We start from the raw sequence: 18,322 nt of genomic DNA on the forward strand, positions 1-18,322 counted from the left end.
TTGTATTTTTGTTTCTTTTTTAGCTCACCTGTCACAAAGTGACAAGGTGAGCTTTTGTGATCGTGCGGTGTCCGTCGTCCCTCCGTCCGTGCGTGCGTCCGTGCGTCCGTCCGTAAACTTTTGCTTGTGACCACTCTAGAGGTCACATTTTTCAAGGGATCTTTATGAAAGTTGGTCAGAATGTTCATCTTGATGATATCTAGGTCAAGTTTGAAACTGGGTCACGTGCCATCAAAAACTAGGTCAGTAGGTCTAAAAATAGAAAAACCTTGTGACCTCTCTAGAGGCCATATATTTCACAAGATCTTCATGAAAATTGGTCAGAATATTTACCTTGATGATATCTAGGTCAAGTTTGAAACTGGGTCACGTGCCATCAAAAACTAGGTCAGTAGGTCTAAAAATAGAAAAACCTCGTGACCTCTCTAGAGGCCATATATTTCACAAGATCTTCATGAAAATTGGTCAGAATGTTTACCTTGATGATATCTAGGTCAAGTTTGAAACTGGGTCACGTGCCATCAAAAACTAGGTCAGTAGGTCTAAAAATAGAAAAACCTTGCGACCTCTCTAGAGGCCATATATTTCAAAAGATCTTCATGAAAATTCGTCAGAACGTTCACCTTGCTGATATCTAGGTCAAGTTCGAAACTGAGTCACGTGCCATCAAAAACTAGGTCAGTAGGTCAAATAATAGAAAAACCTTGTGACCTCTCTAAAGGCCATATTTTTCATGGGATCTGTATGAAAGTTAGTCTGAATGTTCATCTTGATGATATCTAGGTTAGGTTCGAAACTGGATCACATGCGGTCAAAAACTAGGTCAGTAGGTCTAAAAATAGAAAAAAATTGTGACCTCTCTAGAGGCCATATATTTCATGAGATCTTCATGAAAATTCATCAGAATGTTCACCTTGATGATATCTAGGTCAAGTTTGAAAGTGGGTTACGTGCCGTCAAAAACTAGGTCAGTAGGTCAAATAATAGAAAAACCTTGTGACCTCTCTAGAGGCCATATTTTTCATGGGATCTGTATGAAAGTTGGTCTGAATGTTCATCTTGATGATATCTAGGTCAAGTTCGAAACTAGGTTACGTGCCATCAAAAACTAGGTCAGTAGGTCAAATAATAGAAAAACATTGTGACCTCTCTAAAGGCCATATTTTTCATGGGATCTGTATGAAAATTTGTCTGAATATTCATCTTGATGATATCTAGGTCAAGTTTGAAACAGGGTTATGTGCGGTCAAAAACTAGGTCAGTAGGTCTAAAAATAGAAAAACCTTGTGACCTCTCTAGAGGCCATACTGGTACATGGATCTCCATAAAAATTGGTCAGAATGTTCACCTTGATGATATCTAGGTCAAGTTTGAAACTGGGTCACGTGCCTTAAAAAACTAGGTCAGTAGGTCAAATAATAAAAACACCTTGTGACCTCTCTAGAGGCCATACTTTTCATGGGATCTGTATGAAAGTTGGTCAGAATGTTCATCATGATGATATCTAGGTCAAGTTTGAAACTGGGTCAACTGCGGTCAAAAACTAGGTCATTAGGTCTAAAATTATTAAAATCTTTTGACCTCTCTAGAGGCCATATTTTTCAATGGATCTTCATGAAAATTGATCAGAATGTTCACCTTGATGATATCTAGGTCAGTTTCGAAACTGGGTCACGTGCAATCAAAAACTAGGCCAGTAGGTATAAAAATAGAAAAACCTTGTGACCTCCCTAGAGGCCATATTTTTCATGAGATCTTCATGAAAATTAGTGAGAATGTTCACCTTGGTGATATCTAGGTAAAGTTCAAAACAGGGTCACGTACCTTCGAAAACAGGTCAATAGGTCAAATAATAGAAAAACCTTGTGACCTCTCTAGAGACCATATTTTTCAATGGATATTCATGAAAATTGGTCAGAATTTTTATCTTGATAATATCTAGGTCAAGTTCAAAACTGGATCACATGAGCTCAAAAACTAGGTCACTAAGTCATACTCAAAACTGGGTCATGTGGGAAGAGTAGAGCGATTCAGGACCATCATGGTCCTCTTGTTTAATTGTTTAATGTTAAAAATCACTTGATGGTGCTTATACAGATTTAAGCGTACATGCGTACTTGAAACGACACTTGCAAATCAGGATATCTGTTGTCGTCTGGACCGGAAGATCAGTAGAAAAGGTTATAACAATGACGATCACGAATCCAAACCGGAAACGCACAGATAATTAGTCTAGCCATAAAAAAAGACGTAATAAGTGAGTAAACTGATGTAATTTATCGTTTACTTTAGAACTTGTGCATTTTACCCAAAATAGATCAATAAGGCAATTTTGTTCATATGCTGTGTTTCATGTGATAACATGCCAAATATGTCATGAATGTAAATCAAAAGAGCTATTAATTGTAACCGAGGTTGAAAGGTGTCATTATCTAAGATAATCTGTCATATCTTTAGACGTTTAAATCCATATAATTACAATAACTGCTTCGCATTATGACAAAATCAGACTAATGGAAAGGTTTTGCAAATGTCGTCCAGCTTTGAAATATATAAAATAATACAATTATATTGACGTTTAGAGTTTCAAGAGTATAAAAGTATTAATTTAAACAAATATACCATATGAGTTTTATTTTGTTAAGATACTCCTTCTGATGATAATTAGAAACACTAGTCCCCTAACCAGACAATAACTGAATACGAGGTATTTTAAAGAATATAAATAAATGTATATGCGCCTTAATTCCAGAGTGCCGTAGTCCATTGTTGGCAAAATTGAGATTTTAGTGTCATTAGGTATGTCTCTGTGATCTCCATATGATGGTGAATTTGTGGCCCTGTAGAATTAACATACACAGGCTAAATTCTTGTTCAACAAGGCTATAAGAAGTGTAAAGTCATTGACGCTCAAATCTTTAACCGTCGTTTCCCAAAACTATCACCATGCTAGTTACGGCATTGTGGTAATAAGGCGACGATTAAGTAAATCAATTGCTTAAAGTATCTGAATTAATTATGCTTTAACATGTTTAACTGAAGACGTTTACTAGTTAACTATTATTGATATACGGTTTGGTTTAAGTCCATATGTAAAATGCGAAGCACGATCATTATTCACTGCTTAAAAATGGATATATATTAAAAATAAACATGAACTGTCATATTAGAATTATCGATTATAACCCCATACCACTTATGGCACAGATTTTCATAGTCAATTTACGGTTGATATATAGATACCATTTTTAAAGATGCAAGATCATTGCATGAATTGCTGACAACTTTGTGTAGGAATGAATTGATATGGTATCATATTCATTACCATAAAGTCAACTAAATATTATATTACTTAAGTTATAAAGTTTCGCTCTTCAACCGTTTTAAATTATTCACTGTTATAACAGATCGCTTTACTTTAAAACAAAGTCAATAAGGCAAATATAACATCATGACCATAAGTGTTTAACATTACGTTCAGACACTTGATTTTAACTGACTTTAACACTTGAGTCTAGTGCAGCAATCTTCTGCTGATACTCATAAGTATAAACCGTATGGAAGACCTGGAGGGATACAAGACTTCCGGAATTCCAACTTGTTACTTCTGTTTTCTGCACATCTAACTTGCATGTCCTCGACTTCTTACTTCCAACTTCTAACTTTCACACTTCTGTCTTCTAACTTCCTGACTTCTGATTTCCGACTTCCACCTTTCCTGACTTCAAAGTTCTAACTACCTCGCTTCCGACTACTGACCTCCAATTTCTTTACTTCTAACTTATAACTTAAGATTTCCTCTTTTCTCACTTACAGTTTCAACACCTTTTACATTTAATTGACTTCTGACTTCTGATTTCCAACTCCCACTTCTCACTTCCGATTTCCCCACTTCTGACCTTTAACTTCCTGGCTTGTGACATCCAATTTCCACTCTTTCAGCTTCAAACTTCAAATTCTAAGTTCTAACTTCCTGATTTCTGATTTCTAACTTCTAATTTTCAAACTTCTTGTTTCTGACTTCAAACTTCAACATTCTAATTTTCGCACTACTGACTTCTATACTAAGAAGTTAAGAAGTTGCTTGTCAGAATTGCAAAAGTTAGATGGCAGAAGTGCGGCAGTTAGAGGTAGGAAATATGAAGTGCGGGAGTGAAGAGTCTAAAAGTCAGAAGTCAAAAATTGGGTTTCCATATAAAAGTAATGAATGAACGAAATAGAAAGATATAGACTCTTTGCTTACTATGAACTGTTTGTACATTGAAAGGCGCCATCAAAATACATCCTCAGAGAATGCACCACAAGTGACTTCATATTTACAATTTTGTTTTATGCAGTTGGTATAAATAACTGTTTAAGGTAGTTCTGCACGTTTGAAAAACCGGAAATGATGGCGTAACGTCATTTATCCGGAAAACGTAGAATAAAGCATGAATTCGGCGTAAGGAAATGAAGATCAGTTTATGAATTTATCGAAACATGTGAGTAAATTTGTTATAATGGCACTGTTGCTATATATCTAAAGTCAAAATATGATATTAAAACATATGGCACGTTAAAAAAATCAAAATAATTTCTTAAAATTAACGTGAAATGCCCGGTTCCCTTTAATCATGGTAAAATATCTCAAAAGTAAGCACACGGATCTATACATTTTATTTCACCAAATTATAGGCCATGTGTTTATTTACAATTGTGAGAAGTTTCATCAAAATCTACATTGTAGAAAAAATTCTATTCGCGAAAATGTTATGAAAGTTATGATTTTCCCATAGACTCCCATTATGAAATATTGCGTGAGGTCCAAATTTTTCAAACCAGCCTAGCAAAAAATCAAGCACACGACCCTATCATTTTTATTTGCTGAATTTTCTAGGTATATTTTGAAGTTTTGAAAAATTGGAGTTTAATCAAATTCTACATTGTAGAAAAAATTTTGATCCAAACGTGCAGAATTACCTTAAGGTGACATGTTATTTTAGTCGCTAATATCTTAGTGCTTTGATTTTCATTTATATCATATTTTGAACGTAAAAAAAACCCTATAAAGTATAATAATTCAAAGGTTTTCTAAATTTCTAAACAGACAAAACAGAACTGTTCATAGTCCTTTTAACTACAAAGAGATATAGGTTACTTAAGAAATAATAAGTTCTTAAGCGTGGTATTTCGTAGAATAGCCCGTGTTTTGAGTTCTTGTCCATAAGAATATATCAGGAAGGCCGAAGGACTGAGTGATTTATTATTTCACATAAGAACGAAAAAAACTCTGGTTATTCTACGATAAATCACACTTGGGAATTTGTTATTCCGACTTTAACACGACTAGTATCAACAGTGTTAGAAAAAAAACCCTACTTTTTACGGCATGTACTACACTTCGTGCTACGTACCTGGATCATTCTATACATAGAGAATGACATCTCTACTTTGCACGCGCATGAGTTATCGCAAATAACCGTTGATTGATTTTCTCCTATTTGTATATAGGTTATTTGCTGGCCGTGTTAGAATAAAGCTTAAAACATCATCAATGTTTGAACAAGACTTACAGCTTGTACCTTGTGGCAGTACCATTACTATTCAAAGGAGAGATCAATGAAAATTTACAGACTGAATAGCGAACAGTGCAGACCATGATCTGCCTGCAAGGACGTTTGCACTGTTTGCAAAGGTAACATATCTTCCCGCCAGCAGATTAGAGATTATTAAACTGATTGCGGTCTACCACAAAATGAGTTATGTTTGTTACATTACACCTTTTTACCAATTCACACTGTTATTTGACGTTTTATTTCCAATGCGGTATTTGATATCTGAAGTGATTTCCTGTGCCAAATACATATTTATCCTTTAAGAGTGTCAATGATTTTAACACTGAAGGACATTAAAGAACTCCTGACAGCATAAGTAGGGTGTAAATGATATATACTGGTGATATCTAGCAAACCATAAGTTTATGAAATTAAGATAGTATGAATTAATTGTGGACATTACTAGCGTATTTCAAGTAATATTTTGTCATTTTCACGCTTCCGTAGAGTACACATTTTTGTCAAGTCCAAATTTGCCGGCTTTGATTGATTATGGAGTGACCCGCTACATCTATCAGTTCGTTTTAAGGATACATGTATGGTCGATATTGGAACAAATATAAATGTCTCTGAAACGCTTGATTAGATTGAGCTGCGTGTTTCTCTAGCGGTAAATATGAATATTATCCAGGAACGTTAGTACATGTAGATGACGTAATTGTAACAGAAGTTGTGATAGTGTATTGCTGGCTTTGTTGCTACACCAGACCAGACCGAAACTGAATTTGCAACGAGTGTGGGTTCATCGTGATCAGGACGCTACTTCCCGAAAACGCTAGAAGGAAGTGAGCTACGCATCCTGAGGTTAAACGACAATGATAACTGTAGAAAAACAATGAAACGTTTCCTTTCATTCTTGCACTAACAGTGGTTAAGTAGTTCTAATCTGAGAACGTAATATGCATTCATTACGAACAAAACAATTGATTCCTAAACATCATGTGTGAATTCCAACACGAGACCACCATTTCAATGTTCCTGAACTGGCCAAATGACACTACTGAAAATTTTGTTTCAGAATCCTTTTCATTTCTACCCAGATGAACCATAATATTTCTCAAGACGACGAGTATAGTTTGTGAACAAATACTGGATAACGGTCTGTGCGCATGATGACAGCAAAATCTAACTTGGCCATAAATAAATATAGTTTTTACGAAAGTGTTTAAATATCCAAGTCAATATAACATTTGATTAAGTTACTTGTGTTCAAATGATATAAAAGAGGATTGAAATAATCATCACCATTATGCCTTTTCATGACAGAAGCATGTTTATAAACCAAATGATAAAGCTATTGTGCTGCAGTGCAAAAGACAGAAGTCACATTAAATGAAATATTTTATTGAAACATTCTAATAATTCTATTTTTATTTAATTATATACATTTGTAAGTCCAGGATTTGAAATATTAGTAACTGTTCTTATTAGTGTAAATATAACGTAACTTACAGATGTATCAAATCAAAAGATAACAGGAAAGTAATTTTTGGATTGCCTTAAATAATTAAACTACCAACACAGAAATTTCAGATACAAGTTATAGTTACCCTTTGTAATTGTAAATGGAATTTTTTTCGAGATTAAAGTAAACTACGTAAAAACAAAACAAAACAAAAAATAACGGTAGGTCAAAAAAATTTTGCGGACATACAGAGTAAAGCAGTTCTTCTTATGTATTTGAAAATAAACCTACCTCCAAGAATAAAATCCATATATTAACATGTAATATCCAACTTTTTTTTGTCATCACAAGAATAAGAATCATTCACTAGAGCACAAACAGCAAATTTTATTCGGAATATTTCCATTTCACTATTTCTGATATCTATGATAAAGAAGTCATGATGTATCCAGTTGTTATGAACGTAATGCTACAATAGAACTGCAAAAGTATTTCACGTGATAGTACGCAAGTTTAATGTAACGTTTGTTCTCCGTTTCGTCCGTTGTTTGTTTATTATCATATGTGCATGGACAAGAATTTTTTTCCTAACAAATTTCTAAGTTTGAAAGTTTGTCGAGGATTAATATGTAATAGAAAAGTAAGACAGTAGTATTTTGAAATGTCAGATAATGGTACTTTTAAATCACTGCTGCATGTCGAGGTATCTCCGAAACAAACCATGTCTAAGAGCTGTACTTTGTTGACTTCACACGAAACATTCCTTTTGGTTTATAAAGATGTAGTGTCAATTAATCATCTTCATGTACATCAACACTCTCCGTTCCCTTACTTCAATCAGAAAATGTTATCACATCAAATTTGGGCTGAAGTACTCTGCTATCCTTTTGTGCCATTTTAACGTGAATGTGTTGTCTGAAAGAAAAGAGTAATGCCGTTTATGCTTTGTTTTGTGAAAAAGATAAAGAACAGTTAATTTTTTACTGAACTGAATCTATACAATTAGATTTCTATGACAATTAATTGATGGAATTAATACTCTTCTCTCTGTAAAATATTTTTGGTACAAATAACACCGTTTTAAACTATTTGCATGGCATTGGAGCAAATGTGCTATAATTCGAAATTGTTATCCCCAGTGCGTGTTTAACCCTTAGCCTGCTAAATTTCTAAAATGGACCGGTCCATCATTCAATTTGAGCAATACCATTTATTATTCAAAGGGGTGTTCACTGAAAATTAACTGACTGAGAAACGAACAGTGCAGATCATGACCAGCCTGCACGGATGTGCAGGCTCATCTTGGTCTGCACTGGTCGCAAAGGCAGAATCACTTGCCGCCAGCAGGCTAAGGTTAATCTTAATGAGGGACAAATTGCAGAATATCACGCCAGAATAGGTATCTCGCGTATCACTTTAATATGCTCCAGTTTCCATACAACTTAGATCTAAGCGAGTTTCTTAGAATTAGTTTAATTGTACCATATGACTTTCACTGAATAAACAACAATACTATTGTGGTTATCATTATCAATTTTGCTGTAATTTTCAGAAGTTATAATAATAGCTGTATATATGTGCTAAATTTGAATGTCAATCGATATTGCCAAAACGTCGGTTTCCTTTGGAAGCATAATATGCAACGCAGCAAAATAAAAGCAGACACAGGTTGATTGAGTCTGTTCAAAACAGATTACCGAAAGTGCAACACCCTCTCATGCTATGTAGCATCGACTTAAGCGGATCTCTATTGAATAGATATCGAATGAACACCATGATCCCAAAGGACCAAAAGATATAACAACACTGAATCAAAGAACAGGGAGACTTTTGGCATTTGAAGATTGCTGATGTATATAGTTTATAAAATCTATAAGAATATAGAAGATTAGTCAAGTGTATACTGTTGCTTACTCTTATGTTATTATTAAGCTGTTCATATAAAGTATGTTGATGTAATAGCAATAATATTTCATCATTCCTAAACAATGATTTTATTGAATTTTCCATAAAAGATAAGAAAACAGTCTTAAGTTAAGGACAAGTTTTTGTTACTTTTGATATAATAATATTCATTTTCGCAATCCAATAACGTTTTTTTTTCGTATTGTAACATAAATGATTATTATTATTACAATACGAAAATTGGAGTTTGTTTTTAGCAACTGGATTTAGTGTTCAAATTTTGTAACTGATTATTCAGTCTTATGGACCTCATAATGTTTTATATGTAAATTATTAGTTGTAGGTTTTAATGGTTTATTTTAATAATTGTGTAAAGTTCAATATTCCACATTAAATTAAATGCAATGAATAAATTGGGTTAAATTTTATTGTGTAAATTTTCTTTAAAGTTAAGATAGATCTTAACCTATCGGCCGTCAAGCTTTATGGCTAGGTCATGTTATACTTTTTCAATTTTAAATTAGTGTAGCGAAACGAAAACTGCTTACGTTTAAACATATCATTCAAACAGAAATGTACTAGTTACCAGTATCTATTTACTGTGTCGGACATATAAGTCATTCAACTGCTATATCTTTTAATTTCATGAGTTATAATTACATGATACTGGCGTGAAATTCCAGTTTAACTAAAATATTGCTAAATTGAGTTCTAATTGCATGGTAAACACTTCGCGTCGTGTCTCCATGAGTTTTGTCCCAGGTACCCGGCCGATCCTGAAATAATACATTGAGGGTAATCCAGTTTCTTCCGTGTTGCTTTAAACGGTGCCCGTGTGACCTAAAACCATCAGCCATACAAAACCTTCAAACATGTTATCTTTTCAAAACTATTATTGTTTACGAAACCTTAACACCCTAAACCATATTCGTTAAACACATCGAACGGATATCAATAAACAAACAGGAGCATGCTCCGACATGTATAAATGACCTAATTTACAATTACGAAACAAATGCCGTTATCGTATACTGACATACAGTGCAAACATTTAAAATTATTATACACTAACATATTTTCATACCTAAATATGTTATAACAAACATTCAATTATTTAAATATTGTTTGTATACTTACGTGTAAAAGTCTGCCATTGTAATCACAAGATCATAAGTGGGGCATGCCCGGGCGGCTTCTACGAAACCGTACAGAGTTCGTTGAAAATAAAGAGGAAGTAAATTGCAAATAGTTTACTATTATTTCTTGTTGTAAGCAAGGTTTATAAGTTAGGCAGTGACTATTTTTATCGCGTTATAACATGCTTATATTCATATGTGATTGATCCAAACACATATCTATACAATGGGACTGTTTTAATTGTTCACAAATATTTCTAATAAACACGTATATATTATTCGTACTTAATGGAGATGTACCAAAAAGGCTCTTTCGCCTACTAAAACAAGAATGATTATAATTGACCAAGTACGCTAGTTTTAAATGAGTATACAGAGTAATAAAATATCAAATTTGTTATTGTTCATACATGAAAACAATGAAATAAATTTTATCAATGAAATAGGTTTGCAAATAAGGAAGAAAATTGTAATCTGAAAAAACAAATCATTTCATGGAATTAGTACAGGGAAGTTAACTATTCATATCAGAAACAGAAACTAAATGCCATTTTCCAACTATTTCCTTCAAACGGGTAGGTATGGATCAGGGTATATGATGTATGTTAATATGCTATTCCTCTCTTTTTCACCAGTTCGGAGAAAGAATGCTTTTAAACTGATGGGATCTTACAAGTGAATATTTCATTTTTCACTTGCTCGTCGTAAGAACGATCGGTGTCAACACTTTGTAATGAAATTATTTTTCCCAGAGGATAATGTATTCAGTGTTTCTTTTAAAGGTATAAAATCATGTCAAGAGATTCAACACTACTAGTTGCAGCCATCGATTTTGGCACAACCTATTCCGGTTACGCCTTTTCATTTCCACACGAGTTTGAACACGATCTGCTTAAAATATGCGCAAGTTCATGGACAACAGGGTCAAGAGTATCGATCTCACTGAAGACTTCTTCTTGTGTTCTCTTCCGGCCAAATGGTCAGTTCGACTCTTTTGGGTTCGAAGCTGAGGACAGATACAGCGACCTGGCCTTGGACAACGAACATCATGACTGGTTCTACTTCAGAAGGTTTAAGATGATGCTGTATGATTCAAAAGTATGATGTATGGAATTAAGCATAGCATGTAATACTTAAAATTTATAATTAGAGCCAACATTTGTGAAACTTGTAAAACTAAATGACTAATCTGACATTTTAAAGACAAAATGATCAAGCGAAAGAGGTAAATCTATTTGTTAGTTCGTTTGGTCATATTTTTCCAAAATAATCAGATTGATTTAAGCATGAAGAGTAAGCACATTTGACAAGCATGTTTTATTCTTTTGTAAAAGTCAAAACAGGTATAGTTTTACTCTTGCAACAGGATGTCCATAGGACAAAAAAGATAAAGAGACGAAACAAGAAAAGGAAATGCTTGCAATGGATGTTTTTGCAAAAGGCATTTGTTACCTGAAAGATCATATGATGCAGTCTTGTACTGAGAGGATGTACGGCAGTGGCGTAGATATAAAAGATATCCGATGGGTTTTTTACAGTTCCAGCAATATGGGATGACGCTGCCAAACAATTCATGAGAGAAGCTGCTGTAAAAGTCAGTATTGTCATAGTGAATAAAAGTTGATAGCAAATTGTGCATTTCCTGAGTAATTAAGACATTACAAACAACACATATCTAAGGGTCTAAGTCATGCAATTCCGTTTTGATTATGCTTACTTACAGATACTGGGCTGTTGATATCACAAGGTAAAGTTTACCGTTATGAATATACTGTCCCCATACTAAACACATCAAAGCTGAACAATAAATTACATATGACGATATGACGAAAAAAACAAGGACATTTCAATAGTACATGTATATACGTACTTTGCTCGTATATTGTGTATATGACATTCAAAATATACTATTGCATTACAGATAGTCATTTACTTTTTGTAAGCAAAATCATGCTTAAAACAGGGCCTAGGAAGGACAATGATGTAATCCAGATGTCCAAGTCTTCGCAGTGGACCTTTATTCTCTGTATCTATCTTCTAGTGATCAAGGTAACACATTATGCGGTGACAAAACTTATAACTTTCCAAATTTTTCTTATGATAAATTCAAATAAAGGTATCTGTTTCAGGCTGGGATTCCCGGTTAGAACTTGCTGCTTGCACTGGAACCGGAGGCAGCTTCTATGTTCTGTAAATGATTGGAACATCAAAAAAGAAAATCACTTGCTTCCAACCTAATTCAAAATACTTGGTGCTTGATGCTGGAGGTAAGGACGCGACTAACGACTTTAGTATGCAAGTTTAAAAGCCACTCTTTATTTTATCTATTTTCACTTTTAAAATGCTGTTTAATGTGTGATACTCTTAAATTGTTGCCTTAATGACATAAATCTAAAGCAATTATAAAACAATTCTTTTAGTTGCTCCAATGATCGCATATAGCAATGGTTTAAAAGATATTTGTACAACCTAGCTAGGGTTTAAACTTTGACGTCTTTTTACTTTTAGGTTACCATTAAAGAAGACTATTATCTGGAGCAAAACTATAATTGTAAGAGATACTGGTTAGGTGTGGTACCAGCAAGCACATAATTATATCAATTTTAATCCTACTCATTTACCCAAGCACGTGTATGTGTTCAAAGCATTTATGATCTACCTGTATTGATTAATTCATTTCGTTTAATGTCAATCTAGGTTAATATTGAAGAACACTATATTTAAGCACTGCAATAAACAAACATAACAGGCAAACCTTATCGTATTTTTTCAACAATTATTTCCCGTGTCTGTGGTAAAGATATTATTATAATATTTCTTTTCAAAGGTGGGACAACAGATGTAACAGTACATAAAGTTCTGACAGACGGGAAGCTTCGAGAGCTTCACAAGGCAAACGGTGGTGCATGGGGAGGAACAACCATAGACAACTATTTAGCCTGACATGGAGTCAAAAGTAACGTTCAAGATACATTGAGCATTGCATGAGCTTTTTAGAAATGAGAAGAATGGGGAAATAAGGGAAGCAGTCAGGAGGCACCCACAACTGAGTGGAAAAATAACATTAGAGGGCGATCAAATGAGAGTTGAAGCTGAGGTCGCACAGTCGTTGTTCGAAACAACGAATAGGAAAATTACAGATCATATTAAAACTATATTAGCTAGTCCGGAAGGACACATCAATTCTCATGGTCGGTGGCTTTTCAGACTCACCAATGCTGCGTTACGCGATACAGTCAGCCTTTATCAGTATGAGAGTAATAATACCACACGAAGCAGGGCTTGCTGTTTTGAAACGTATAGTCATATTTGGACATAACAGTTCAGTAATCACCTGTAGAATTGCCAAATACACTTACGGATTTAAAATGTATAAAGAATTCGACCCTCAAGTTCATTGCAGAAAAAAGATGGTTTACACCGAAGGAAAACAAATGGCTCGCGGAGTCTTTGACAAGCTTGTGACGGTCGGACAGCCTGTTAGTCCAGAGGAACAGTGTGCCACAAAGAATTATTCACCATTACGTGATTGTAGTACAGGATTTACTATAAAGCTTTTCGCCTCGCCACATAAAGATCCAAAGTTCATATATGACGACGGTTGCTTTAGCATAGGGGAAATATGTGTAGACTTCAGAGATTGGTTCGGCAGAGCTGGTGGTGCAGCTGTCAGTCTTATTTTTGGAGGAACGGAACTCAAAATTCAAGCTGTAAATGATGAAACTAAGGAAGAAACATATGCATCATTCGACTTTATAGCATAGAGAGTCTAATGAATGAGCATCACATTTTAGTTCGAAAATATCAAACAACTGTTGCTAGTTAGCACTGACATGATAAAACTTTTAACAATAATGTACATGATAGCTTGTATACTCTGAGAAGAAATATTCGCTATTTTGAAATGCGAGTTGAGATTTGTTTGGTTGACCAAACTTTTTATTACTTCTATAATTAGTTTGATATTGTCGGAAGAATATCTGAAGAAGCAGATGTGAAGTACCTTTGTGATGGAACACTTCATTTTGTGCTATAACAATCAAAATTAGAGCTCTTGATAATAAAATACAGGTTTACCCTTCAAGAGAAACGAACCGTTTTCTTAGTTTCTACAGATAATATATTTTAGTCGATCCTATCGAAGCTATGGAGAATTTATTATCTGTGTTACATACAAAGGAGGATAACACAGTAATGCTGCTGTCAATTCTCAATTGTTATTATTAGGTTCGTTTAGTCTTTGTCGTTTTAAAAAGACAGCCACACTTTTTTCTTTCTATATGTAGTTTTATCAACGTTTTCCACATTGTGAAATTCTTAACGTTTAATAATAAAAATCATTGCATTGACAAAGAGCAATACCAAATACAGAAAATATCAAATTTTCCCCGGGGCATTTCCTGATATGTATCTTTTCAAAACTCTGACCTGTGATCAATTCAAGGTTGTGTCCAAAATCCTGCAGTAGAAACGCTTCATAGTAACTGTATGATTTGCAGGTGATTAAGAACTGCCTTGTGATACTTACAATAAAATGGTGTCATTTTTTTCTCAAAATAATTTTGCCAGGGTCATTTACTTTCAGTTTAATTGTTTCATTTGCAATGTGTTTATATTGTTGCATACTGTGCTTTCAACTGCACATCTTTATTTCAAATGCGAAGTTTGTATTTGAAGGTTGTATGCTTATATCATTTCATTTATCTTAAAGAGTAAGTAATGAGTGTCTTTTATGTGTTTTTGTGCCATGTATGCCTCAATAAATTTAATAGGTATTGTTGTGACTGTTTTTATCTTGGTGACTGTTTTTATCTTATCACGAGACCGCTTCTTATCTACTTTATAAATGGCAAGGAAGAAGCCAAATGCCCTCGGAACAAGGATAGAACAACATAACGTCCAAACTCAAATTTTATGAATTACTGACTCAAGATAATTTAAAGGCAAGCAAAGCCCGTGAAGAGGGAAATGTTATTCAAAATTTGCACATGCCAGCACTTTACTAAACGCTAAATATACGTACAAAACAATGTATACCAAGTAAACATTTATGTCTCAAGTAGAAACGACTATAACTCTTTCTTGTACAATGTTGCTACGTAAAATTTCTTAGAAACATGTCATGCTCTTACTCCCATAACGTTATCCCCAAACTACCTTTTCGATGATAGATAAATCCAGCGAATATTTCATTGCGACGTTCGAAACCGTTGACGATTATTTTACTTTGAAATTTGAAAATGATAAACCCTTATACAAAATAAATATCATTTTGTGAAAATTTGTTGAATAAAACGTCAAACATCGTGCGGAACTTTATAAACCTGACATAATCATACATAAAAGCGCTGGTTATAGTGCATAGAGGCACCTGGTTATAGGTCAAGTCCTTTTTGCATTCCCTTAAACCTAGATTAAATGTATTCTTAAAAAGATTAAATATTACAAAAGGCGTATCAAGTATCATTTACGTCGAGAAACATTAGTCTTCAAATAATTGTATAGTGAATGTAATAGCAGTATAGACCAATAAATTACCTGAAACGAAACTACTTGTCAATGACAACCCGTAAACGATCACTTAAAGTATAAAGTGTTTTGCCGTTTTATAAGCGTTAAAAGGACAAATGCTATCTTTACATGAAAGACTTTCAATTCAATGTATTAGCTGAAAGGCCCGTCTACATACTACAAGCATGATTGTTCCTTTAACCTTTTATCATGGACAATTCAAGAACTCTGTGTGATTCTTTAGTAGTTCATGAACTGTTCATTAACACATTTGAAGGACAGTTCATGTCCAAAAATTCATGAACACAAGTCAAGAACTGTTGAAGGTTTGTTCATGAACAGTTCTTTAATGGTTTGAAGTCTTCATGATTTCAAGAACTGCATTTCGCAGAGGTATTAACAAAATATGACTGTTTTATCATATTTCCTGAAATAATATCTTTTGAGTAGCTTTGTTCTTCAACTGGACATGTATCACTTCAACTAGAGTTTTTCTCAGTAAATGTTTTCACCAATGGTTCATTTTAAATGTCCAAATATTTGAACTTTATAAACACTTTGTAGCCATCTTTTTATTTACCTGTCATGATTTCCCTCCATTTAAAATTAATGTGTCTTTCAAGTTCAAGAAATATTGCAAAGCACTAATTGCTTGTCCAAGATATAAATTATCAAGTGATTTATGAGCCCTACAAGATTTTCTTGTAGTGTGTAGACGGGACTTAATGTAGACGAGCCTTAACAGCATTTTCCGAAAAGAAAATAAGACATATCTTATCTCTGATTGTAACTTGTTGAGCTGAGCCTAGAGAGAAAATGGTTATCTGAGAAAATATCAGTGTCAGTGCAAAGAATTACAGATTTCTTGATCTCAACAGATATTGTAATGTTAATAATATAAATGGCATAATAGTTTGATAGGCTTAATCTAATCTTAATTATAATTGATAAGAAATACACATTTAAATATGACGTTTGATGACATGTCTCTTTCGCCTTTCAAACGTTCAGCGTTTAGCAGATTATCGTTATACAGCATCATTTCGGAATAAGATCATAACCACATTATGTACCCGGATAATCCTAACTCTGTTCAGCGACCCTAACTCAGTGCCAACATGGCTGACAGAAAGACGATGTATGTAGTTAATTTCCATGTCTTTTTTCTTGTTTTTATGTTAGTATGCAATGTTAGCGTAAAACGTTTGATAGTCATAATATCCTGTATTGATAACATGTTTTGTGTACTAAATATTTCAATCGAAAAGTCACATTATGTGGCTGGAATTCATTAAAATGTACTCAAAGAAGTCTTCAAAATGAACATAATTTATGTTTCTGATTGTTTTAAAGTACCAGAAATTGCAGTAAGGCCTTACTTATCAACTGTATTAGTTCCATAAACATCTCTTTGACAATGTTTAACAGTATCAAAGTTTGAAACTGATTTTTATAGCTTAAACATTGTTTTGATTATGAGATGGGTTTAAATTTGCGGATAATTCCTAACTGGTATAGGAAACAGAGCTGGATAAATACGAACTTTGAATGGATAAACACCTAACCAAACGAAAACATAGCTGTTCGTCTGTGCTTTATTTATGGACTATAGATGCTCGAAGTTCTTTGACCTACCCACCCCGCAGGGATATGGGATTCCTATGTCCAACTTGTCCGACTCGTGATGTTTTTGCCGGCGGACAAGTGCATGTTTCATTCTGTGTGTCCGCGGACAAACAGACTTTTTCAGGTATAAAATGAGAAAACAAAAAATATCATTTAGATTGTGTGTTGCTTCAAGTGTATGGAGGTGATAAAGATATTTTAATGTATGAAATCCGCGATGTACTTGCTGAAAGCCTCTCGATTGCTGCAGTTAAAAAAAACAACATTCATCTGTGTTTTAAGCATCACTTTCCATGATCTGATTGGTTCTTTGACTAGGTCTCGCGCACACTGTAACTCGGTGGCTATGATAATATATCAGAAACGTAAACAATTTAAAAAAGTATTATGACAAGTTTGCAAGTAGGATTCCAACTGCTGAGACAATAAGCCACTGTCAAAGGAAATATGGGAGCCAGTAGTCAGTCAAATTAAAATCAAAAGCACACAGAGATCGCAGGTATGACTAAAAACAAGTAGGAACATTTTAAGTGTCTGTCTCTGAATTCATCTGGTTTTGCTCCATTGCATGGGCAGTGTTTCGGGCATGACGTCGAAAGATCCCGAACCCTGCTTACGCGATTTCGGACTTTTATAAACGTTAAAAGGCAAATATTTTAACAGCTTAATTCTTACCACAGTTACTGTGATATGCATTTTTCTTTTCATTGTCCTAAATACAAAACTCAATCTCCAGACTATTTGCAGTTTCATAAAGGTTTGATATTACAAATCAGAGCAAGTGAAATTTGAATATGGACAAGCGGAGTTTTAAGTGTCCGTGGACAAGTAAAAAATGTAAGGATACCCACATCCCTGCTCTGTCAGTCCATGCATCACTACCCCCCCCCCCCCCCCCCCCACACACACACCCACCACACACACACACTTTTTTAATACCTATTTACCGTCTGAAAAATATCATATTTAATAATTAATCACAAGAGATCACAGAGTGATCTTGGCTCCCACCAATGTGCCACTTTTGAGAATTCCAAATTTTAAGACTTATTGACTAGCTCAAGGTCAAATTTCATTTCCGTACAAAACACTGTGCATGTAGTCAAAATTCGAAACCTGTAGCTTGAGAAATGTGAAAGTAGGTC

At 34.2% G+C, this 18,322-nt stretch overlaps 2 long non-coding RNA genes across 2 annotated transcripts; one reads left to right on the forward strand and one right to left on the reverse strand.

The window, feature by feature from the left end:
- Positions 1-6,922: 6,922 nt before the first annotated feature.
- LOC128556910 (uncharacterized) lies at positions 6,923-11,626 on the reverse strand. Its single transcript, XR_008370892.1, has 3 exons — positions 11,493-11,626; positions 10,042-11,123; positions 6,923-7,914 (listed from the first exon to the last, which is right to left on the reverse strand). It is a non-coding gene; the product is annotated as an uncharacterized LOC128556910 (long non-coding RNA).
- On the forward strand, positions 11,002-18,008 carry LOC128556911 (uncharacterized). The gene is made up of 4 exons (XR_008370893.1): positions 11,002-11,138; positions 11,407-11,634; positions 12,170-12,307; positions 12,868-18,008. It is a non-coding gene; the product is annotated as an uncharacterized LOC128556911 (long non-coding RNA).
- The last annotated feature ends 314 nt before the right edge of the window (positions 18,009-18,322 follow it).

Source organism: Mercenaria mercenaria, chromosome 5 (genome assembly GCF_021730395.1).
Source record: "Mercenaria mercenaria strain notata chromosome 5, MADL_Memer_1, whole genome shotgun sequence".
In the NCBI taxonomy this organism is placed as follows: domain Eukaryota; kingdom Metazoa; phylum Mollusca; class Bivalvia; order Venerida; family Veneridae; genus Mercenaria; species Mercenaria mercenaria.